The 24,407-nt window shown below is 41.4% G+C and overlaps 1 long non-coding RNA gene across 4 annotated transcripts in view; it reads left to right on the top strand.

Moving 5' to 3' along the window:
- The window catches only part of LOC116484528 (uncharacterized), a 95,653-nt gene that overhangs the window by 41,366 nt on the left and 29,880 nt on the right, over nt 1-24,407 (top strand). For 3 of the 4 annotated variants that reach the window (XR_009210230.1, XR_009210231.1, XR_009210233.1), the window contains exons 2-4: nt 16,242-16,375; nt 18,376-18,426; nt 21,038-21,171. This is a non-coding gene — a long non-coding RNA (uncharacterized LOC116484528). The remainder of the gene's footprint in view (nt 1-16,241; nt 16,376-18,375; nt 18,427-21,037; nt 21,172-24,407) is intronic. The other variant, XR_009210232.1, reaches the window with a different exon arrangement.

The following is a 24,407-nucleotide window of genomic DNA, read 5'->3' on the forward strand; positions in this document are numbered from 1 at the left end:
GGGGGAGGGGGGAGGGACGGCATTGGGAGATACACCTAATGCTGGATGACGAGTTGATGGGTGCAGGAAATCAACATGGCACGTGGATACATATGTAACAAACCTGCACATTGTGCACATGTACCCTAAAACCCTAAAGTATAATAATAAAAAAAAAAGAACAAGGAAAAAAATAAAAAAATAAAAAATAAAAATAAAAAAATAAAAAAGCATTATTTCCCCTCCTAAGGACCCTTTGTAGATATTTTTTCCTAAATGGACCCCCATGAATTTTTAATCCCTCAGATATGCTGTAAATTTATATAATGTATGCATATCTGTGCCTTATACATGAGAAGAGCAATATTGTTTTGTTGCCTATGTAAGTGGTCCCCAATCTTTTTAGCACCAGGGACTGGTTTCATGGAAGACAATTTTTCCGCAGACCATGGGGGGATGGTTTCGGGATGAAACTGTTCTACAACAGATCATCAGGCATCAGTTAGATTCTTATAAGGAGCGTGCAACCTAAATCCCTCTCATGCGCGATTCACAGTAGGTTTCGCCCTCCTATGAGAATCTAATGCTGCTGCGGATCTGACAGGGCGGAGCTCAGGAGGTAATGCTTGCTCGCCTGCCGCTCACCTCCTGCTGTGTGGCCCAGTCCCTAACAGGCCTCGGACTGTACTGCTCCCTGGCCTGGGGGTTGGGAACCCCTGCCCTATGTAACCAACTTTAGCCCCTTGGCGGCTATATCACCTCTGTGGAGAATATATGGCCCAGAACCAAACCAAGACAAGGCAAATCGTTTATGAAGAAAATGCTGGAAGGAGAGTGGGAAAGTGAGACGGACAGAAAGGAAGCCAAGATAGAGGAATTTGAGCAGGTTGCCACTGCAGGCAGCTGGAGTCCAGTCTCGCTGGGGTTCACTGGGAACCAGGATGAAACACCCACCTCCAGGACATCTTGCCTAAGGGGCCAGGTATATACCCAGAAATTCCCATCAGTCATTGGGTGAGGGTTGATCCCAGGGGAATAGGCATTCTCCAGCCATTTTATTTTGTCCATGCTTGGGCAGAATGGGCCATAGAGGACAGAGAAAGCCCTCTGGTAGGGTCATGGGGGCTGGCAGCAGCCTGAGCTGTTAACTCAGGGCACAAACAACGATAAGTGCTGGAGATGTGGTGGGGGGCACTGACACTTGCTGCGCTATTTTTAATGTTTTCTTCTATTGCATGGTCCCATGATATGCTGTTTTTACATAGCTATAATCATAATTATTAGAGATAGGATTTTGTACTGTACTTTTTTCACTTGAAGCATTTTTTCAGGTTGATCCAGTTTTCATAATTATAAGTTTTAAAGGCTGCATAATTTCACCTCATATGCATATACCATAATTCCCATAACTATTTCTCCATTGCTAAACGTTTTGTTTATTTCCATTTTTCCTGCTGTTATAAATAAATTGCTAGGGGAAAAAAAACCCCTGGAAGGCACAAATTAAAACACAGCAAATTGTCTTTAAGTGATAGAATTATAGGTATTTTTTAAATTCTGTCTACTTTCCTATAATTGCTTTTAAAACAGGAAAAATAACAGTTTTATGCACTAATTTGGCTAGCCTAAATAGTACCCAGTTGTTCAATCAAACACTAATCTAGATGTTGCTGTGAAGGTATTTTATAGTTGTGATTAATGCCTACAATCAGTTAACTTTATGTAAAAGAGATTATCCTTGATAATGTGGGTGGGTTTGATCTAATCAGTTGAAAGGCCTTAAGAGCAGAACTGAGGTTTACTTGAAGTAGAAGAAATTCTGCCTTTGACTATAGCCTCAGATCTAACTTGAGCTTCCAGTCTGTCCTTCCTGATGACCTGCTCTATGAATTTTGGGCTTACCTAGCCATCTCCCACAACCACATAAGCCAATTCCTTGCAGTAAATCTTTTTTTAATGTATTATCTGGCAGAACTCTTAATGATTCAATAAGTTCTCACTGCTCTCCATCAAGATACTGCAAAAAACATCTTAAAGCTTAGAGATGTTTTTTCTTATTTTGCATTTGTTTTCTTTCCAGGATTGAGACTTCTGGAAGTGGCATGAACATATATAATTAACATGTACATTCTTTATTATAAACCCCAAACAGTTGGTATAGGGAACCCAGAGCCAAATTAAACGGTGAGCCAGATGGGGATGTAATGAGGTATCAATCTAAAATGGGTCTTGAAACATCTCTGAAAATATAAGAAGATACAGAAAACTGAGTTCAACAGGAGCCCTCTCAGAGAGAGTGCTGTTTGTGATTATAAGGATAATTTAGCAAATTCCTTGGGCGGGGGCAACGAGACTTCCAAAGAGAATACTTAAAAAAAAAAAAAGGTTTCTGACTGGGTGTGGTGGCTTACGCCTCTATTCCCAGCACTTTGGGAGGCCAAGGCAGGCGGATCACCAGAGGTCAGGAGTTCGAGACCAGTTGACCAACACGATGAAACCCTGTCTCTACTAAAAATATGAAAATTAGCTGGGCGTGATGGCATACTCCTGTAATCCCAGCTACTTGGGAGGCTGAGGCAGGAGAATTGCTTGAACCTGGGAGGTGGAGGTTGTAGTGAGCCGAGATTGTGCCACTGCACCCCAGCCTGGGCAACAAAGTAAGACTCTACCTAAAAAAAAAAAAAAAAAAGAGTTTCTAAACTCTCCTCTAAGAGTGGTGAATCCAAGTAACTATAGAAGCCTTTTCTTCGTTGGAATGTCCCAGTTTGGGACCACAGCTGAACTGCAAGGGACAACCAAGGAGAGGCAAACCTCTACTACAATGGTAAGTTTATCCCCATGAAGCCCTTTGCCTCCCCTCTATGAAAAACTTTAAAAAATATTTAAACAAATGTCTGTTGAATGAAGCGTCAAAATAGTAATCTAGTTGGGTTGCCCACTTATCTAGGCCATCTCTATGGACCTCAAATTGATATCTGAATTAAATTTATTAACCACGTGCAGTGTATGTTTACTGTCTTGAAACAGTAAGGGGCAAATCTTATGACATTTTTAGAGTTTGGAGTAGAGACAGTTTGCATAATGGTGGGAATATGAGATGCCTAAATCCCAGAAGATCCCATAAATGGTGTGGGGTTTCAAGAGCTGTTTTCCAATTATTCAAGGAATGTATTTTGAGTAGCAGGCATTATACCAAGTGCTATGGGTACAGAAGTGAGAGAGACAGTATGACGGTCCTGATAGAGACTGGGGGAAAGTCAGCAGTAATTGCATAGTGATTACATGTATAATTACCTAATTGTAAGCACAGTAAAGGAAACATATATGCTGCTATAAGGACATATAATAGAATGAATAGACTTACACATGTCAGAATGGTAGAAGCAGCTTTGCAGAAGCAGGAGGTGTTTTGGTGGGACTGATGATGAAGCTGCCTTTCTTAAGCTGTATGTGAGTCCCTGAATTAGGTTGGGCATGTGCTTGTGAGCATGTGAGTGTGTGTGTGTGTGTGTGTGTGTGTGTGTGTGTGTGGAGGGGGTGGGAGGGAAGAGCAGATAGGAGATACGCTGAAGAAGTTAGTGCCTGTGGCTATTCATCTTGGTATTTAGAAAGACCATCTAATCATCTCTTAGCAAAATAGCAGAAGGAAGACACAGCAAATACACTAAAAATATGAGTAGCTTTCCAGTGCCCAAAATGGTCCTGGGTCCTGAGTAGGTGCTCACTGAAGACTAAGTGAGGGAAAAATTGCCCAGGTGCTGCATTATGTGCCAGGCACCATAATACAGTGCTTTACACAAACTTGATCTTCCCATGATAAAGTCATTATCCCAATAGAAATACGGGGAAGCCCCAGTCTAGAGATTTTTGAAAAGCTAGCTCCAAGTCATAGAACCTAACATAAAAGCTAGATGTTTGCTAGAGCTACAGTGGAAATAAGAATGAAATCAGGCTGGGTGCAGTGGCTCACGCCTGTAATCCTGGCACTTTGGGAGGCTCAGGCGGGGTGGATCACTAGAGGCCAGGAGTTCGAGACCAGCACGGATCACTTGAAGCCAGGTGTTTGAGACCAGCCTGGCCAACACGGTGAAACCCTGTCTCTACCAAAAAAATACAAAAATTAGCTGGGCGTGGTGGTGCACCCCTGTAGTCCCAGCTACTTGGGAGGCTGAGGCAGGAGAATGAATCACTTGAAGCTGGGAGGTGGAGGCTGCAGTGAGCCGAGATCATACCACTACACCCCAGCCTGGGCAACAGAGTGAGACTCTGTCTCAAAACAAAAACAAAAACAAAAACAAAACACAGAGATCCTCTGGTTTTTGTCTTGCTGGATCTACTAAGATCTGGCCAGGGTGGTCATGACAGGTTAGTATGAGATATCCTTTGACAAGTTAGAAGATACGCTTGACATTTCCAGTAAGGCTGCTGTGCTACGTGTTTAGTGCTTTTGTTTGTCTGTGGTACACAATTATCTTGGGTTTCAGAATTCATTCTCAAAGTATTCCTCTGAATTAGGAATTCCAGTAAGAGTTACTGGCCGCAAATGACAGACACTGACTCTGGTTAACTTCAGCAGAGAAATTCACTAGAAGGATATCTGGGAGCCCAGATAATCAATGTCAAGCCCAGAGAATCAGGCTTGACAAACAGAAACCAGGGTGGCTTGATTACAAATTTACAGCCAAAATCACAGTACAGGAAGGGTCTGGTTAAACATCGCTGCTGCTGAACACCATACAGCACTCCTGGCACCATTGCCAGTCCCATGAGAATGGATTCCAAGATATCCTTGCACCTTCGAGTCACCTACTCCGGATTCAAAATTCCAGGTGGAATTCTGTCAATAGGAGCCCTCTCCGAGAGAATGAATCACTTGAACCTGGGAGGTGGAGGCTGCAGGGAGCCGAGATCGTACCACGACACTCCAGCCTGGGCAACAGAGTGAGACTCTGTCTCAAAACAAAAATGGAAACAAAACAAAGAGATCCATTAAACACTGGATCCGTTAAACATCATGTGGCCTGGTGGGCCACACTTAGGTCACCTGCAGGTGCTCTAGCTGTTCCTGCTTCCCAAGTAGTAGGCACAGCTGGGAGTAGGGTAAGGCATAAAATGGAAAGAGGCACTCACTCTCACGGACTTCTGTTTTTAAACAATGAACAATTTTTAGAAAGAATACATTTCAATTTTAAAGATATTCAAATTCAGTAAATATTTCATATATGAACTTAAAATTTATACACAACCAACAAAAATGTGACACCATGCAGTTTGCAATCTGTTTCATTGTTTTAAATTTTAGATACAAATTAAAAACTCCTTATGGTCAAATAGGATGGAAATAACTCCCACATTTTGTTTCTTCATCTGGAAGAAGCAACAGTCCAGCTGTTAAAGCCTAGGCCATAGCATTGCTATGTTATTATTGCTTATTTCGAAACTGTTTACGTGCAGGAATGTGTAGCATCCCACAGGCTGGAAATAAAAAATGTGCTGAAGGGAGCTTGGATGAATCCCACCTGTCTCAAACTTACTTTGCAAAGGAATGCCTGTGCCTGGGTCCACCTATGTCAGCGGCAACAGCAACTTCAGCGGTTGTTTAGAGCTTGCAAGGAAGAGTGTTTTATCAGTGACACTGTTTAAAAATTGTCAGCACTTGATGATAATAAGCAGCAGACTGACTTGGAGTTAGTTTTATTATTGTCTTTAAATTCTCACCCCATTACTGCCTGCACTTGCTCTCTCTCATCTCCCTGCCCATTATACACCACCCTGGGTGGACCATTACAGGGGAAGCTGGTGATACACATTGACTCCAGGGACACTGTACTGGAGACACAGCAGAGGGAAGGACACGTGGTATTATCTATCCAAAAGATCGATAAAGATGAAAAAAGACAGCTTACTACTAGGGAAGTCTTAGTGTGGCTCATTGTTATGCCAAAGCCCTGTGTTCAGGATCCAACAGGAAGGTTGTGAGCCCAGGGCCCTGGGGCCCAGTTAATTGTCCCTGGCTCAGCCCTGGCCAGCTGCCTCGGAAATGAACGCCTTTGGCCATACTGGCAAGACAGACAGGAGAGTCATCAGTTCAGATCACATTCATTGCTCTTGTGAGAAAGACAAGAAAAAATACACAGTCTGTCCATGATGTGTCCTCATCTCGTGAAAGACAGGACACTACTGACTAAAATCAGATTCCCATCCGAAAAGCACATCTTCCGCTAATTAGGCACATTAGCTTTGTGCAAGGTCGGGTGTAAAATAACTTTCATTTCACTCATTTCAGAAGACAGGGCAGATGAGGGCAAGAGGATATGCCCCACATAGCAAGAGCTATTGTTCGCTTTTTCAGGAAGCCATGGCCTGAACAAGGCACTGGGGTTTTCACAGCTGGACTCACCCCAAAAAGATGATTTTATAAATAGTGTTTTTGTTTTTTACCTTTTCAACTTCATTAGAAAATACAAGGTTTACCTAACCCTAACCCCCAGACGAATAGATGTAACGAATTCCCAGACTTATAGACTTGGCAGTGACTGCTTCACCCCTGAACGGTTGCTTTGCACTAAGCGCTTCTGACACTAATGTGCACGCTTAAGCAAACACATTACTAGGAGAGAAGAATAGCTCTGTCAGCCTGCCCAGGCCACTCAACACAATGGGAGCTGCAGCTGCCCTGGATCTCATTAAAACAGGGGCAGGGAGACACGGTCCTGTAGACGCACATGGGGATTCTCAGATTCACAGACCTTTGCTTACATATCACACACCATTAGCATCAAACAGCTGACTTCAAGAAGTTCCTAAGAAAGAAAACTTTACTGATTATTAATAAGCCTGAAATATTTGTGTCTCTGGATTCTCTGCCATTCTTCTTTTTCTCTTTGGTTCTTTTCTCTTTACGTGAAAATATTCACATTTGCAAAATGAAGTGTGTTAGAGAATCAGATGATTTCTAGAGAGAGCTATGTTTGGGACCATTTCTTAATCTTTTCCACCATTGGAGTGTCTGTGTTCACATTAGCATTTCTGTCTGGAGCTATGAAGTATGCTGTCAAAAGGAGTTTCAAACTGGGTTTGTTACCTGGATACCCACAAATATGCATGGTTTGTTTGTATAAATCTGAAAAACCTTCCTTGTCCTTAGGAAACCAGGCCATTCTGCATATTAGGAAGGGGACAGTGAATCCAGGCTTCCGTTAGTTCTCTGGGCCAGTTGGGGAACAGTGCCTGGATAAATAACAGTAGAAGGAGCCCAGAGTCCATTCTTGACTGGGGTGGCTGTAATCCATTCACAGGGAGGGAGACGTCTCTGGCTGGAGATGCAGGGCTGAGCATGCCATCAGACACCCCTAAAGGCAAGCTTAAGACCACATCCCATCTGCCTACAATCATAGCAGTCACTATTCCCTCCACATGGTGCACAATATGCCTCAGAACAGTCCAGCTGTTAAAGCACAGGCCAGAGGCAGGGACCAAAGGAGGCGCAAGAGCAATGCAGACACTGGAGGGATGACGGGGTTTTGTGGCTCGAGTCCTGGACCATCTGCACCCAGGGTCCACCAGATCTGCTAGGAGAAGGCTCAGCCGTGCTTCTCCCATCGGAACGGACTCAAGCATTGGCATCTGACAATGTCCCCCATATGTCATTCTCACTCTTTTCATAGCCCACCTCCCCTCAACCCACAGCCCAACCTGGAGAAGCCCACTGTGAGTCAGGATGGTCACATCAAGCTTAGGACCCCTGGTGGCACTACGCACAGCAGCATCCTCATGAAGAAAAAGCCCCCCAGTGGCTTCCTGTCTCCAGACAGGCTACCCAGACGGCAGTTGTCAGTTTCCATCACCCAAACCCCTTCAGGCCAAGCCCACTGAGATTGGCTCACAAGAAAAGGGAGGGGAGAGAGGCAGCTGACGCTGACAGGGCCAGCTGCTTCAGCGTCATGTCCTTGCTGCCGGTGCTGGGCAGATGTTCTACTGCCATTTCCCTTGCTACTCACTTCTGATCACTCTCCTCGTAGCTTGATTTTACCTAGTTGAAGGTGCCTCCAAGTGCAGCCTGTGGTCCACTTATAGGAGAATCACCTGGGATGCATGTTTAAAGTGCAGGTTCAGAATCTCTGTGTGTAGGACCCTCAAATTTGTTCTTTTAACAGATACCTCAGATGACTCTTATGCACATAAAAATTTCAGAGCCACTGAAGTTCTGTGACCACTGGCTCTATGTATTTATATTTTATTTAATTTGGACCTCAGGAGAATAAATTACTCAGTTCATGCACCACGGCCATCATCAATATGCTTTGGTGACCCGTCCATGCTGCTGTATGTAAATCTCCTTTCCCACTTCTGGCTTGAATAGTGGCCCATCTTGTGTTTGTTTATGTTTAACTAAACCATTGCTTTATTAACAAACATCAGTCCTTGTTTACACACACACACACACACGTGCACCATGATGGACAGCTTTACATGTATTCTTATGATCTGCACATCAGTGTTTTCTTGGGCACATACTCAGGGCTAAGACTGCATCCTTGACTTCTCTAGGGACTCCTAGATTGCTCTGCAGGGTGGCTTCATTTATTTCCACCCCTCTAGCAGTGTCTTTGCTATACTTGATTTGTCCAACTTTCTGTAAAGTGATCTCTCATTGATGTTTTAATTTGTATTTCTCTGATTGCTAGTAATGTTTAGCATCTTTGCATACACTTATTGGCCATTAAGAGGTTTCCTCTTGTATATTTTGCCTGTTTTCCCTTTTTATTACTGTTTTGCAGGATTTCCTAGATCTACATTCTTTGGTTTGGGATGTCAATAATATCTTCTTCCAGTTTACCTGTTGATTTTGTCTGTAGTATTTGTTGGAATAAATCTTTAATTTTGTTTTGTAGACAAATCCTTATTTTTTTCTCCTCCTTATGGTTTGTACTTTTGGGTTTTCCTTAAGAAATGTCTCCGCTCAAAAGTCACAGAGATATTCACGCATATTGTTTCCTATCACTATAAACTTTTATATTAAACGTTTGGGCCTTTAATCCATTGGGGTTTCTTTTTAAATTGTCTGAGGTGGGGCTGAATGGAGTCAATTTTCCCAACACCATGTACTACTTAATCCATTGCTTCTGTAGTGATTTGTGATGCCCCCTCTATCATATAACGTGTTCTCCTCTATAGCTGGGTCTAATTCTGGGTTCTCTATTCTGTTCTCTAGGTCAACTTGACTTTTTCCCCCTTTTCTTAATCATGGCTTTGTGATGTGCCTTAATAACTAGCAAAGCAAATTTCCTTTTTGCCTACATTTTAAAAATTAGCTGTCTGTGGATATTTATTCTTCTTATGAATTTTAAAATTGTTTTTCAAAGTCCCAAAAACTTGGGGTGGGCATTTTACTTGAATTGCATTGGATCTACAGCTTCAGTTTGGGAAGAACTGATATTCTTAACATGTTAAATTGTCCCACACAATCAGCATATCACTCCACTTATTCAAGTCTTTGCTTATATCTATTATTGGAATTAAAATTTTCTCCAAAAAGTCTTGTGCATTATTGTCAGATTATTTCCTAGATTTAAATTTTTCCTTTCCCATTTTTTTCTGGATCTCTCTATTGACGACTATTTGCTTGGATCTTTCCTCCACCCCAGTCGTGTTTTCCCTTGAGTTCTGGTACCCTCTCGGGTTCTCTTTGCTTTCCTGGCTTCAGCCCTCACTACTCTGTCTCTACAGTTCTGCCTCCTCATCCCATTCCCTTGATCTGCAAATACCTGGTCACTAGGTGTGACCATTTAGATCTTCATTGTAAGGAATGCTTCAGAGATGTCACCTAAAGCCATATCTGACATGTAGCCTAGGATGTTAATGAGGCTTATGTCTGAGCATAGACTATAACTTATATGGAAGTAAAAACAGAACTAATGATCTGTGGCCCAGCTTCAGGTCATAAAATGCATGCAAAATTGGATTTGTTCCAAAGGGTATCAGAAAAAAAATGGCTCCTGGCAATATAAAGCTCAAATAATAGCAGAATAGATGATAAAGGCATGCATGATCTCACATAACAAGAAAGCTGGGGTATAGTTCCAGGGTTGGTACAAGAGCTCAATGAGATCATTTTGGCATTTCTTCAGGTCTTTCCCTTAAGGTTGCAAGATGGCTACTGTAGCTCCAAACATAACATCCTCATTCTGCCACATTTTTAAAGTGAGGGGTTGAGGGCAGAGAAGACTGAAGAGAGCTCTACTTATATTCTTGATGGAAATCAGGGACAAAATCATCCCCCTCGACTTTTCTTTCTAGGTCATTAGATGGAACAACATGGCATAACTACTCTGATCTATTGTTGGTGTAGGGAACAGGATTGCTTGTTCATGGCAAATTCATGATTTATAAAGTCCCTGGGATGGACATTTTGTCAACCAAACAAAATAAATCTTCTGATAGGAAAGAACACAGGCAGAATGGTGTTGGGAAGAAAACTAAGATTCCTGGTATGGATGGGAAAATATTTAAGGCAAGATCATCTGTGTTCTGAAATACCAGGGCCCTGAAGTTAAGAGTTTCTCATTTATTTATTTAGCAGTATTGATTGATCTAGGCACTGGGAACACAATGATGAACAAAACTGGACAGGATTCCTAGCACCACCAAGATTGCAATACTGTATGGGAGAAAATATCAAATTAATGTTCTCATACAAAAAAAATAAAGTTACTAATTTAGTAAAGTGTTATAAAGGACAACAACAGGATATTAGGGAAGTATATGTGAGGGTAACTGTCCTGAGGCAGTGTGAGTTCTTTCACATCCTTGGAAGGTGCTGAGAAGGTTGATGGTCCAGCAGAATCCTGAAACTGCCATGAAAAAGGAGAGCATTTATGGGACTAGGGGCAAGTGGCCAGGGCTCTGGAATCTAGTGGCATCTGTCCATTGAGCTCAGACAGACCAACGGGACCAAGTACACATCCCTGCCTCCCAGGCCAAGGAGCAGAATTGTCCAGCTACTCCACAGCAGAGATGAGAAAGGCTCCAGAGGACACTGGATGGGTTTAAGGATCCCATCTCTCCTCTGCTGCCACAGGGTCACTGACCCATAGACCTTCCCTCAAACTCCCAGATACCATCTTGGAGGAAAGAAGCAAAGGCCATCTTGAAGACTTAACATTTTCCCCCAGAGATTTTATATCCCTATAGAAATATTAAAAGTATTACATCAGTATGAAGTGAGTGGATTGGATAAAAATTAAGGTTGTTTCTGTACTACTCAGCAGATGGAGTTCATGAGGAAAACTAGAGGAAAAAAATGCATTTTTATCGCAACTCAATGTTGTATGAACATATTTGAATTCTTCACAACAACCTTATGAGGAAAGTACTACATTGACTCTGTAAAAAGATAAACTTAGGCACATTAAAATATTAAAGGGTTAATTTGATCAGACAGGGCTCACAAATTGAGCAGCTGCAAGCCACAGGTTATTTGGGGCTCCACTGAAGAGCATAAAGGGAAAGCCTTTTTATAGGGTGAATGCAGAAGCAAGGCAAAGAAAATATTTGGTTAAAATGAAGCAATAGCCTTATTTAGATCATTCCAGTGAAAAATCTCTAGTGAGAGGTTAGTTGGTGGTTTTTGATTGGCTAATCTTAGGTTTCATTTTACGTTTTACACTGAGCTGGATTTCAGTCTGCTTACCTAGGAACCCAAGGCGCTGAATTATTTTAACAACTCCATTTTTTTTGTTTTGTTTTTGTGTCAGAATCTTGCTCTTTCACCCAGGCTGGAGTGCAATGACATAATCTCGGCTCACTGCAACCTCTGCCTCCCAGGTTCAAATGATTCTCCTGCCTCAGCCTCCTGAGTAGCTGGGATTACAGGCTCGTGCCACCACACCCAGCTAATTTTTGTATTTTTAGTAGAGATGGGATTTCACCATGTTGGCCAGGCTGGTCTCAAACTCCTGACCCTGTGATCCGCCCACCTCAGCATCCCAAACTGCTGGGATTACAGGTGTGAGCCATCACGCCCAGCCAACAACTCCAGTTTACAGACAAGGAAATTGAGGCTCAGAGAAGATAAGTAACTTATCTAAGGTCACAAAGGTGGCTGGTCTTGAATTTTAACCCAATATGACTTTAAAACCTCTATGCTTTTGGCCACTGCAAGATACTACTTTCTGCAGCGGTACATGCAATAAGAAGTATAGATACATTTTCAGGATAATATGGAGAAGGAAAAGATGATTTCTAGAAAGGGAGAACCAAATAAAGGTCCTTAAGAAGAGGTAACAATTGATTTTATCTTTCAGCCAAGGTTGTTCATCTTTTCCTCTTTAACATACAGTGGTAGGCAATTGTAGGTCCTTGTCAACTAACTTGAACATCTGGATCACCTGTTTGTTTCTACTGTCTTCTTTCTCTTGGCTTTTCAGTTATGTGAGCCTGTCTTTTGTTGTACCTTATACATTTTAATGGCAGGCCAGACATTATCTACACAAAGTTGTAGAGACTTCAGATGATAGCTTCTTTCAGAGAGGGAATACCCTCCCCCTGCTGTACAGACAGAATGGTGGCTGATCATGTTAATCCAATTAGTGATTTGCTGAGTCAAGGTTGAATTATAGCTCTCGTAAGTCTCAGCCCTCCACAGGTTCATCTCTGACCTCCTAGATTTTCAACAAAGGCCCTATTGTATTCTGCAAGAACCCTCCCCCAGCCAGTAGTAAACCCTAATCTTAGTCTTACAAGAATGCTGAAAAACTGCACTCTGCTTTTTAGAGGCAGGTTTTCCACTTGCATTTTAGAATCCCTGCCCTGAAGAAATTCAGTATGCAGCAAAAGTCCTCAGGTGAAAACAGGCTGTCTTGTTTGAGGCCCTTTCAAATCTTCCACTAAAACCCTTATTTTCTCTATCCTGAGCAGTCTTTTGCCAGCCTTTGAACTGCATTTTGCACTGGATTCTCAGCCTCCTGCAAAATGCCCCGCTGGTAAAAGCGGCTGCAGAAGCCAGCTCATTCTCCTCAAGTTTCTCTCTCCGGTACATTAGCCCTTCCAGTGTTCCTTGCCTCAGCAGCTCTCACCTTCCCTCAAATAGGTAATTTCTGCATTGTATTTGGCTTTTCTAATTATTCTAGTTGAGGGTGCTGGTCTGCTGACAGCAACTCCATTTACCCAGAAGAGGAAGTAATAATAACCGGAAGGGTAGAGGGGTAAGAATATGTCAAGTGACCTGCTCTAAGAAGCACCAGTGATCTCCCTGTCACCAAAGCCAGTGGTGTTTTTCTTATCCGTAACCTCCCTGATCTTTCTGTATTATCTGGTTTCTCTTCAGAGGCTCTGCATTCTTCATCTTTCTTTCTTCCAGTACTTTGCCTCTAGTTTCTCCTCTAGCTCCTCTTTCATGCGATCGTTATTGGTGTAACTTGAGACTCAGTGTCCATCACTCTTCTTCTACACATCCTTCCTTGTAAATCTCCAGTCGCTGGGCTTTGGCAGCCTCCCTGTGTGGATAATCCTGGCTCCTCTGCTAAGAGCCTGGAAACTCTAATCTCACACTGATAGCCATTTATATTTGCCCCTCTGGACAGGAGCAATTTGTAATCTCTTCCTAAACAGAAAGAAGAGGCACAGGTGATTCTACAAGTAGGGGTAATCTCTGAGAACACAGAAATGCTGACGCTAAGAATGGGAGAGAGGTTTAGAGGCACTGGCCTGCAGGGGATAACATTTTACAAGCAAAGGAGAGGGAAGAAAATTGTGAAAACGTGATTTTCCAGGGAATGTAAGAGACTTATATGTAATCATTATAAGATGTGTAAAGAGGCTAGGTGCGGTGGCTTAGCCTGCAATCCCAGTACTTTGGGAGGCCGAGGTGGGTGGATCACGAGGTCAGGACTTCAAGCCCAGCCTGGCCAAGATGGTGAAACACTGTCTCTACTAAAAATACAAAAATCAGCCAGGCATGGTGGCGGGCGCCTGTAATCCCAGCTACTTGGCAGGCTGAGGCAGAGAACTGCTTGAACTCGGGAGGCAGAGGTTGCAGTGAGCTGAGATTGTGCCATTGCACTCCAGCCTGGGCAACAGAGCGAGATTCCGTCTCAAAAAAAAAAAAAAAAAAGAAAGATGTGTAAAGATTCTTGGAAATAGATGTTAGAAGGGAAAAATTTTCATTATAAATTATAATATGTGAATACCTTAATATGTAGACATTATACAGATGGTATTTCAAATTAGTTGGGAAAATAAAGATTATTTAATAAGTGTTAGAAATAACTGGTAAGCCATCGGGAAAAAAATAAAATTGCATCCAAACCTAAAACTTTAAATAAGGATAAATTTCAGACAGATTAAATATATAAAAGTAAAAAATAAATCTGGCTGGGCACAGTGGCTCATGCCTGTAATCCCAGCACTTTGGGAGGCCAAGGCAGGTGGATCACTTGAGGTCAGGAGATTGAGACCAGCCTGGCCAACATGGCGAAGCCCCATCTCTACTAAAAATACAAAAATTAGTTGGGCATGGTGGTGCCTGCCTGTAGTCCCGGCTACTCAGGAGGCTGAGGGACGAGAATTGCTTGACCAGGGAGGCAGAAGCTGCAGTGAGCCAAGATTGCACCATTACACTCCAGCCTGGATGACAGAGTGAGACTCTTTCAAAACAAAACAAAACCCTAAATGAGTACAAAGGAAGCCACAGGATACATATTTTTTATAATCTTAGACTGAGAAAGTCCTGACTGAAAACACAGAAGCCATAATAATAAATTTATTTATTTTTAAGACAGGTTCTGGTTCGGTCACCCAGGCTGGAGTGCAATGGTGTGATCATAGCTCACTGTAACCTCGAGAACTCCTGGGCTTGAGTAATCCTCTTACCTCATCCTCCTGAGTAGCTAGGGCGACAGGTGCATGCCACCACACCTGGCTTTTTTTTTTTTTTCTTTTTTTTTGTAGAGATGAAATCTAACTATGTTGCCCAGCCTGGCCTTAAACTCCTGGGCTCAAGAGATCCTCCTGCCTTGGCCTCTCAAAGTGCTAGGATTACAGGCAAAAATAAATAAATAAATAAAAGAGAATTTTAAAAATGCTAATAGTAAAGTTAAAAGACAAAAAACAAATTTGGGGAAATATGTGCAACTAAAGTCTCAGATAAATCACTAATTTTCCTCTTGTATATGGAGTCCTTATGAAGCAATAAGAAAAAGACCAATAACATGCTAAATAAAAAAGACTAAGAGTACAAACCCTTTACAGAAATACAAATTACCTTTAAATATATGAATAGATTCTGAATCTCACTTGTAATACAAGAAATACAAATTAAAACTATACTGAGATACTGTTATTTACCTAACACATTAAGGTAACAAAGGTTTTTTAAAAAAAAGGTTGGCAACACACCGTATCAGCAAAGGTATGAGGAAATAGGTACTTTCCACATTACTGAGAGGGCTTTAAATTGGTACAATCTCTAAGAGGGGAAATATAGCAATTTCTGACAAAATTGCAAATGTTCATATCCTTATAGCCAGCATCTCCCATTCTAGGACTTTATTCTTGATGCAAATTTGCTGATATATAAAATAATACATTAATTGTAGCATAATTTGTAATAGCAAAATTTGGAACAACATGAATGCCCATCTACAGGGGAACTGGATAAATAAGGTATGCTTTATTCATGCAATAGAGTGTAGTGTAGTCATAACAAAGAATAAAGTAGTTCTTTATGTACGGATACAGAACATTCTTCAGATATTAAGTAAAAATATCAAGGTGCAGAACAGTGTGTGTAGTACGCTACCCCTTCTGTAAAAATTTTCACAAAAGAATATCTGTATGTACTTATATATTTTCATATGTCTAAATAACTCTGGATGGGTTAATAAGAATCTAGAACTTGGTTTTCCCCAGGATGGGAAACTTGGTCTCTGAGGGCTATGGATGGAAGTTTCCTTATCATATATCCTTTTGTACATCTGAATTTTAACCCATGTGACGATATTTTCTAATAAAAATGAATTAAACTATAAAATATCTTTAGGAAACTAAACATATTTTTAAAACTTCAGTGCCCTCAGATGGAAGATTGTTTGCTAGTGAATGACTTTCCACGAGGTGGGAAAGATAAGAGAGAGCCCGGTTAGCTTTTAAAGTTGGAGAGTTTTCCCAATAGAGAAAAGAAAACACACAACCCTTCTCTGACTATCAGTGCTTCCTCCCATGCCTTGGCTATAAAAAGCTTTTCTCCTTTGCTTTGCTCACAGAGCCACACATTTCCTGCCTCTCAGCTGTCTGTGCTTGCTGATGTCTGACCTAAATGACCTTAACAGAGCCAACAAGGGCGACAGTGACACTACTGAGAAATGCCTGAAACTTCTCTTTGAAAGCCCAGTGCTGGGTAAGCTACTACTACTGAAGCACATGTGCAATTGTGTGCTATTTAGTGTGCCTGTGCTCTTTTCTTTTTATGAGTTTTCTGAGGACTCAGTCAGTTAACATCAAAGGGCTCCTGTATATTTAACTTCTCTCTTAATCTGGTGCTCCAGAAACTGCTCATTTTCCCTTAAAGAAGTCAGATGCTGGAGATCTAGAACAGAGAGGACCAACCTTTTATTAATCCTGTGTTTGCCATCTTTGACAAACTCTCACTGTGACCTCCAGCATGGTTTTAGGAGTATACACCTTTGTTCTAGTCTCAGTTCTCTATTAAATAGTTTTGGGTCTAGTCTTGGCTTAGTCTCAGCTCTGCTAGCTATGTTAACATTGAACAAGTCAATTTATACTTTTGGAACTCATCTGTGAAATTAGGAGATTAAAATAGAAAATGTTTAGGTCTATCTACATCTGAAACTCTAGGATGTGGTGGGTGGGGGGGGGGGGTGGGGGAATTCCCTCCTCTAGCACATCTCCAAAGTAAATTAATTGACATTGCTCTTTCTATAAAAAGTGGCAGTCATTATTCTAAAAGCTTGAGGAGGCTTTGGAATGAGAACTTTCAATCTGCATAGTCAAAATAATACATAGTTCTAAAAGACCAACATACACGGCTACAGGGCTTCAGGCAAGTAAAAAGACAAATGACAGAAGAACTCAAGGATCTGCAAAAATTTAGAGTATGGCAAAGAAGGCATTTCAAACCATTAGAAAGACTATGTGGACTATTCAGTCCAAAGGTTATTGGGACAACTTGTTGACAAGTTAAGAAAAAAATCTAGATTCCCTACCTCACTCCACACATCAAATAAATTCCAAATAGCTTAAAAATATAAATGTAGAAAACAAAAGATGATAAAAAAAAGTATAGGTAAAAAATCATTTTGGAATTAGGAATTCCTTTCTAAGCATTATTTAATAAGAAGAAACATTAAAGAAATCATTGAATACTGGCCACTTAAAACTTCTGCGTATCTAAACTACATACCATAAGTTATGAAAAACTGAAAAAAGAATTCACAACATATATGACGGCAAAAGGTTAATATTTTTGAATTATGAAGAACTCTTGGAAATCAATGAAAAGGTAAAATACAGTTAAAACATGGTCAGACGAGTTACAGAAAAAAGGAGAAAATGCAAATGGCCAACATGAAAGCTATTTCACCTCACTAGTATAAAGAAAATGCCAATAAAAATAAAAATGAAAATGCCTTTTAACTTATAAAACTGAAAAACCTTGAAAAGAATGATAATAACTAGTGCTGATGAAGGCATGGGATAATAGGTACTTTCACACACTTTAAAGGAAATGTAAATTGAGTCACGCTCTCTGGAGGGCAATTTAGCAAATTTAAATAGTATTTTTAAATGTATATACTCACATTTAAATGTTCACATCTAAGAATTTATCCCAAGGAAATAGCAGGGTAAATGCATAAAAATGCCTGTACAAGAATGTTCTTTAGCACATCATTTATCACAACAAAACACTGGCAAACCTAAAGGTTTGTCAAATGAGAACACAAAGCTATGAAATAATTTTAAAAGATGGACAGACATGTCTTCAATATATTAAGTGAAACAAGAGATTATGTAATGGAATATACAGTATGATCATATTTACATATATTTTATGAAAACCAAATGTTAATAACTATCATCTCTGGATGTTTTGAATACTAGGCATTATTACTTTACTTTCTGCTTATGCTTACTTTTATTTTCTCATTATTCAATAATGTATTATTTTTATCGTTAGGAGAAACAATAAAGCCATAACCCTCCTTCCAAAAGTCATGAATGAGGCTTAGAGATGAAAAGAAAACAATCGCAAATGAGCGATGCAAATATTTCCATGACAAAGTTCTTGTTACCATAGCAAAGTGACCATAGGAATAATGTTTAAGACTAAACATCTGTGTCTGTCAAATGTCTCGGTTAGATTTGCTTCCTCTACTGCAGATGGAAAGCTGAATTTTCCAGTGACTGTCCCATGAAGTTGCCACTCACAAGGTGGGTTCCAGCAATAATATTTTGAACAAGATCCGACATGGTCTTTGGCCTCCATTTTCCACAGAGAAAAGACATCCAAGTCAGAAGCAGCCTACAGTTGTCTTTATGTCTATCTCACTCTCTTTATCCACCCACCTCCAATCTCATTCCCTCCTTTTCTTCCTTTACCTTTTTCTCTTTTTCTTCTCTCTTCCCCCCCCCCCTTCTCTGTCTCTCTTTCTTTTCACGCATTCTTTCATCAGACATTTCCTGAGAGCTTTTCAGGATAGGAAGCACTGTTCTGGGCACAGAAAGCAACTTCAGGATCATCATGGGAGCGTGGGAAATAGTACTTTTCAAGGCCAAATAGTACCAGGATTTGGGGATTAACTTTACTTAATACTGAAATGCTTGGAATGATACTGTTATTATAGTTTTAAATATTCAGAATTCATAAACTTTAAAGCTTCAGTAAAATGATATGTACAGTACTTTACAAGAGCACACATTTATAGCACACATAAAACCTGTTTCAAAACATGAAGCAAATGTGTATGTTTATAAAGGTATAAGCATAAACATACAGTCTTACGCTATTACAAATCAGCAGACAAATGAAAAAGATAATATGAAAAATAGTACTCATAAAATGAAAATTTGATTAATTTGAAAAAAGCTATCATTGAAATACTAGAGTAGCAATATACATTTGACTGTTTTTAACGGCACAATTTTTAAAGCAAAGTGCTTCAATGCATTGCCAGCGTAGTTTTATGCAAATTGTTCCAACTGTTGAAAATCCTCTTTCCAACTCTGTGCTAATGAGTGAACAGTGAAGAGATAGTATGCATTAACTGTAAATTATTTCCCTCTGGCTGGGTGTGGTGGCTTATGCCTGTAATCCCAGCACTTCGGGAGGCTGAGGTGAGTGGATCACCTGAGGTCAGGAGTTTGAGACCAGCCTGGCCAACATGGTGAAACCCTGTCTCTACTAAAAATACAAAAACTAGCTGGGCATCCTGGAGGGGTGCCTGTAATCCCAGCTACTCAGGAGGCTGAGGCAGGAGAATCACTTGAACCTGGGAGGTGGAGGTTGCAGTGAGCCAAGATCACACCACTGCACTCCAGCCTGGGTGACAGAGTGAGACTCTGTCTCAAAAAAAAAAAAAAAAAATTATTATTTCCCTCTGACTCATTCATATTCAAATTATGTGATTTCTTGCTTTATACCAAAGGAGTCGTGGGGATTCTCAGGAGTTGTGTATGCGTGTGTGTTGTGGTATGTGTGTAGTGTATATAAATGTGTGTGTGGGTAAAGTATCTGTGTGTATGTATGTATGTACACACGGTATGGGTGAGTGTGGGTATTTACGTGTGGATAACTGTGTGGTATGTGTGAATGTTGAGGGAGCTGTGTATGTGTTTGTATGTGGCATGTGTGGTGAGTAGGCGCGGATTACCACGTGTGGTCTATGTGCCTATGTGTGTGGTCTGGGTGTATATGATGTCTGGGCGTCTTGGGTGGGATTCTTGCAGAGAATGGCCAAGCTCTCAAACTCTGCAGCTGGACTCTGAATGTGGATCTTTCTCCACCTAATTTTGGCTAATTGTGATCAGAAGGCTGAGTTCAGTGTTTTGTTTACACTTGCAGGGGCAAATTGCCCTAAGACCAACAGCACTAGTTGGTGAGGCCCAAGGACTGATAAAGAGTGTCTCCAAGTCACTCTTGCAGCTGCAGAAGGGGACCTGCCTTGCTGGAAAGAGGCCTCCAGGAGACTCTGGGCAGCCCCAGTGGATGTCAGAGAACCAGGACTGGAGGGTGCCTCAGAGAGTATCCAGACTAGCACTTGTCAACCTGAGGACTTCACATTTTAGTGGTTAGTAAAATCCACTGACTGGATATCTAAGAGCTATTTGGAAGAATAGAATGAAATGGAATAGAACAGACTAGAATGAAAATAGTGTACATTGTACTAGTAAGAATAAGTACAGATTCTTGGAACTTTTGTTTCAATACTCTCTTTCTCACTTGTGTGTGTGTGTGTGTGTGTGTGTGTGTGTGTGTGTGTGTGTGTGTGCTGGGTTATGATGTAAGATGAATTTGTCATCATTGGTTGTAGTTATTTTACATTTTTATTTTACAGTGAGAAAACAGAGGGTACCTGAGGTAAAGTGACCCGCCTTCTAAGGTCACAGTGAATTATAGGAAGAGTCTTTCCATGACAGCGCATGTTCCAACAGCCAAAAATGAGCCACTAGAAAGGACCAGAATAATGACTTCTCTCTTTCTTTAGTGGAAAGACAGAAGTCACTTTTAGTCTTTTTTGGGGAAACACTATTGCTTCTCAAAATATTTAAACTTGTTACAATTTGCAAAGGAGGGAATTAAATAAGTTGAGTGGTGTTTAAAGTCCCCTTTGAGTTTGATCATTCTAAATTCTATTATTTTAAGGAGGTCAGAGAGAGAGAGAGAGAAATAAAGAATGCAGGTGACTCAGTTGTGGTCTGTGGGGAAAACCATTTTTATCTAGAAACAGTGAATATGAGTTCAAGGTTTCCCTTTGTCACTGCGGGTGCTGGGGCAAGTCATTGGCCATCTCCCCACAACTACTACATTCTTCCCATTTCACAGATGTCTTGCAGGAGTCCACTGTGCTCATGCATGTAAAATCCTTGGAAAAGCACAACAGTGAAGCAAGAGCTGCTGTCAGTGATTCCCATTCTGGTCTTTGCATCCCATCTTGGAGCCAGTTGTTGCAGTGCCGGGTATGGACACCTAAGCCCCACCTGGGCATCCTTCATTGACCTACACAGGGTGACTTAATGTGCTTCTTACCCAGGTGAGAATTTGAGTTAATTATTACATATGTAAGGGTTTTTTCCAGTTAGAAACATGCAATGATAAGATTCTTCTAGGAGCATTAAAATCAAAACAAAACCTTGCACTGAGTGAAACCTTATGTCCTGACTTTGTCGCCACTGTATCTGCCCACATAATGACCCTTGTAGCCAGAACTCCCCTGCCCACCTCTCCAGTCTATATCTTGACCACTGTCCCCATCACTCTGAGTCCAGTTCCAGACACACTGGGCTTCTCTGAGGTCTTCCAATATTCCATGCTTCCTCTTTGCCTTTGCACATGCTGTTCCCTCAGCCTGGAAAGCTCTTCCCTCCTCCTCTTCCCTCTTAATACATGTGCTCAGCCATCAGATCTCAGCTGAATTGTTACCCTTCAGAGGCCAAATTCTAAGCCCTGTGATAAGCTTCATAGCACGGTGAACCTTGCCTTTGAAGAGTTATAATTTTACATTCATCTGTGGATCATTTGATTTATGTTCATCTCCTCAACTAGCTCTATGAGGGCAGGCAGGTTTTCTGTGTTTACCTCCTGCTGTATCCCCAGAAGCAGGAGAGTGTCTATCACATTGTTAGGTGCTCAAAAACGGTATGCTGAATAAATTAATGTCTGTGGGTCTATAGCTCATACTCAGAAGGCACATATTTCCTGCCCGTTTCTGCTCAAGTTACATGATAGGTGCTGAATAAACAAGGCTGCTCTTGAGCAATTTATTTGAATGTCTGAAATATGACTACAGATGCTTCTTCTGGAGAAAGTCTGCCTCAATCTAAACCTCTTTATTGCAGGAAGATTCTGTATTCTCAGTAGCTATACGCTGCATTTTTCTGACTAACCAACCATTTTAGATGCTGCAGGCTCTTCCTGCTGCTCTGTAATCCCTCAGTAGCTGAGGGGGGAGGGAATGGGAGTGACCCCCGGTTTACTATCTTCTTTTCGTTTCTCACTCACTGTATACAGTGGAGATTCCAAACCGGTTGGCATTGGTCTGATAGGTACCACCCTGTTACTTGGATTCATTAAGCATCTATCTAGGAAGAAGTATTTGGGCACCTGTCTATGAAATATTTAATAAAGAACATTTGTGTAGCATTTCACACAGCACCCCAGCCTATATTACTTGATTTTAACTTCACAATACTATTGTGAGAAGATAGCGTTTTCCAAATTTTACACACAAAACCCAAATACCTTTTAAGTTACTTGTCCAAGGTCACACAGCAAGTATTTTTAAGAGCAGGACTCAAACCTGGTTCTTTCAATTTCAGTATTTTATTTTAATATATAACATGCCCTTGGTACCTATGTTTGGCAGGCTCCATAACACATCATATTTATTCCTTATATTTTACGGCATTTCTTTTTTTCCAAATGTGCTATGTTAATTCATGTGATACAATAACTTCCTGAGGTAGGTGGGGCAAGTACTCATCTCATTTTTACAGATAAGTGAGTAGGTTTCCAGTGGCTAAATGACACATCACATTAGTAGAATGGCTCAAGATAAATTTCGGTTCTCTGCTGTCCAGGTGACTACCTGTGGTAGACAGAATGGCTCCCCAAAGATGTTGAAATCCTAACCCCCAAAACCTGTGAATATGTTACCTTACATGGCAAAAGGGACTTTGAAGATGTGGCTAATTTAAGAGCCTTGAGATAGGGAGATTATCCTGAATTATCTGGGTGGGGTCGATGTAATCACAAAGGTTCTTATAAGAGGGAGGCAGGTGGGTCAGAGTCGGGGAATGAGCTATGATGATGGAAGCAGGGGTCATAGTCAGAGAGAGAGTGGGCGAACTTTGAAGATGCTATGCCACCAGCTTTGAAGGTGGAGGAAGGAGCCACAAGCCAAGGGATGGAGGTGGCCTCTAGAAGCTAGGAAAGGCAAGGAAACAGGTACTTCCCTTCAGCCTCTAGAAGGCAAAGGCCCCGCAGATATCTTGATGCTAGGATTTCTGAGTTCCAGAACTATAAGATAGTACATTTGTGTTGCTTTAAGCTACTAAGTTGTGGTAATTTGTTACAGCAGAAATAGGGAACTAATACACCACTCTGAACAATGACTGACCTCAGCAGGGTAGGAGAGAGTCAGACTACTTCCGGTACACCCAAAACCCCAGGCCTGGAGGGAGGGGCCGGGGCAGGTCAGGAACAGTCCTTGGGATGCTGAGAGGCCAGTATGCTGCAAGGCTCTGCTGTCTCACAGGGAGATGTGGGGCCTGCTGTTCTTCTCGCTAATGTCTTCCAGTGGCCTCCCAGGGCATGGGGAATAAACCCCAAACCCCCTAACGCAGCCCACCTCTCTAGCCTCATCTCAGCCCATCTCTCCCTCAGTCACCACACTGCAGATGTTCCTGCCTTCTTCCTGTTGCTAGTCTCGCCTTAGAATCTCACAGGGAAGCTTCTGATCACCTCCTCAGAGAGCATTTACCTGACCACCTCTCCAAAGTGTCCCCCAGTCATTCTCTGACAACTACTTTTATTTTCTTTACAATGCCCGGTAATACTCGTGACTTTATTTTTTAATATATTTTTAAATTTTTAGTTCTGGGGTGCATGTGCTGGATGTGCAGGTTTGTTACATAGGTAAACATGCGCCATGGTGGTTTACTGCACCTATCAACCCATCACCTAGGTATTAAGCCCAGCATGCATTAGCCATCTTTTCTAATACTCTCCCTCCCCCTACCCCATCCCCCAACAGGCCCCAGTGTTGTTCATTCATACTGTCTGTGTCCCTCACTAAAATGTATACCCATGAGAACTATCCATGTCACAGTTCTGTCCCAAGTGCCTGAGTATGTTTCCCATTCAAAAAGTATTTGTTGAATGGATGAATAGACCTGAGGCAACCTTCCAACAGGAGCACCTGCTTTCTTCCAGCATCATCTCTAGCCCTGCAAAAGGAGTTTCTGCTTAGATATGAATGCTGAGAACCATCAGAATCTTTTCTCTGCAGGATTCCTGGCTGCCTTTAGACATAAGCCTGGCGCTCATATCTGGGCCATGGTATGCTCCTGTTGAACATAATTTCCATAGAACACCAACATCAGATACAGCCACTCTGTGACTGAAATGGAGCAAAAGAAAACAAGATGACCCCACAGTCATGTCTAGACCTAGACAAAAATAAGAACATTGTCTG

The sequence above is a fragment of the Hylobates moloch genome, unplaced genomic scaffold, assembly GCF_009828535.3.
Source record: "Hylobates moloch isolate HMO894 unplaced genomic scaffold, HMol_V3 SCAFFOLD_16, whole genome shotgun sequence".
Lineage (NCBI taxonomy): Eukaryota > Metazoa > Chordata > Mammalia > Primates > Hylobatidae > Hylobates > Hylobates moloch.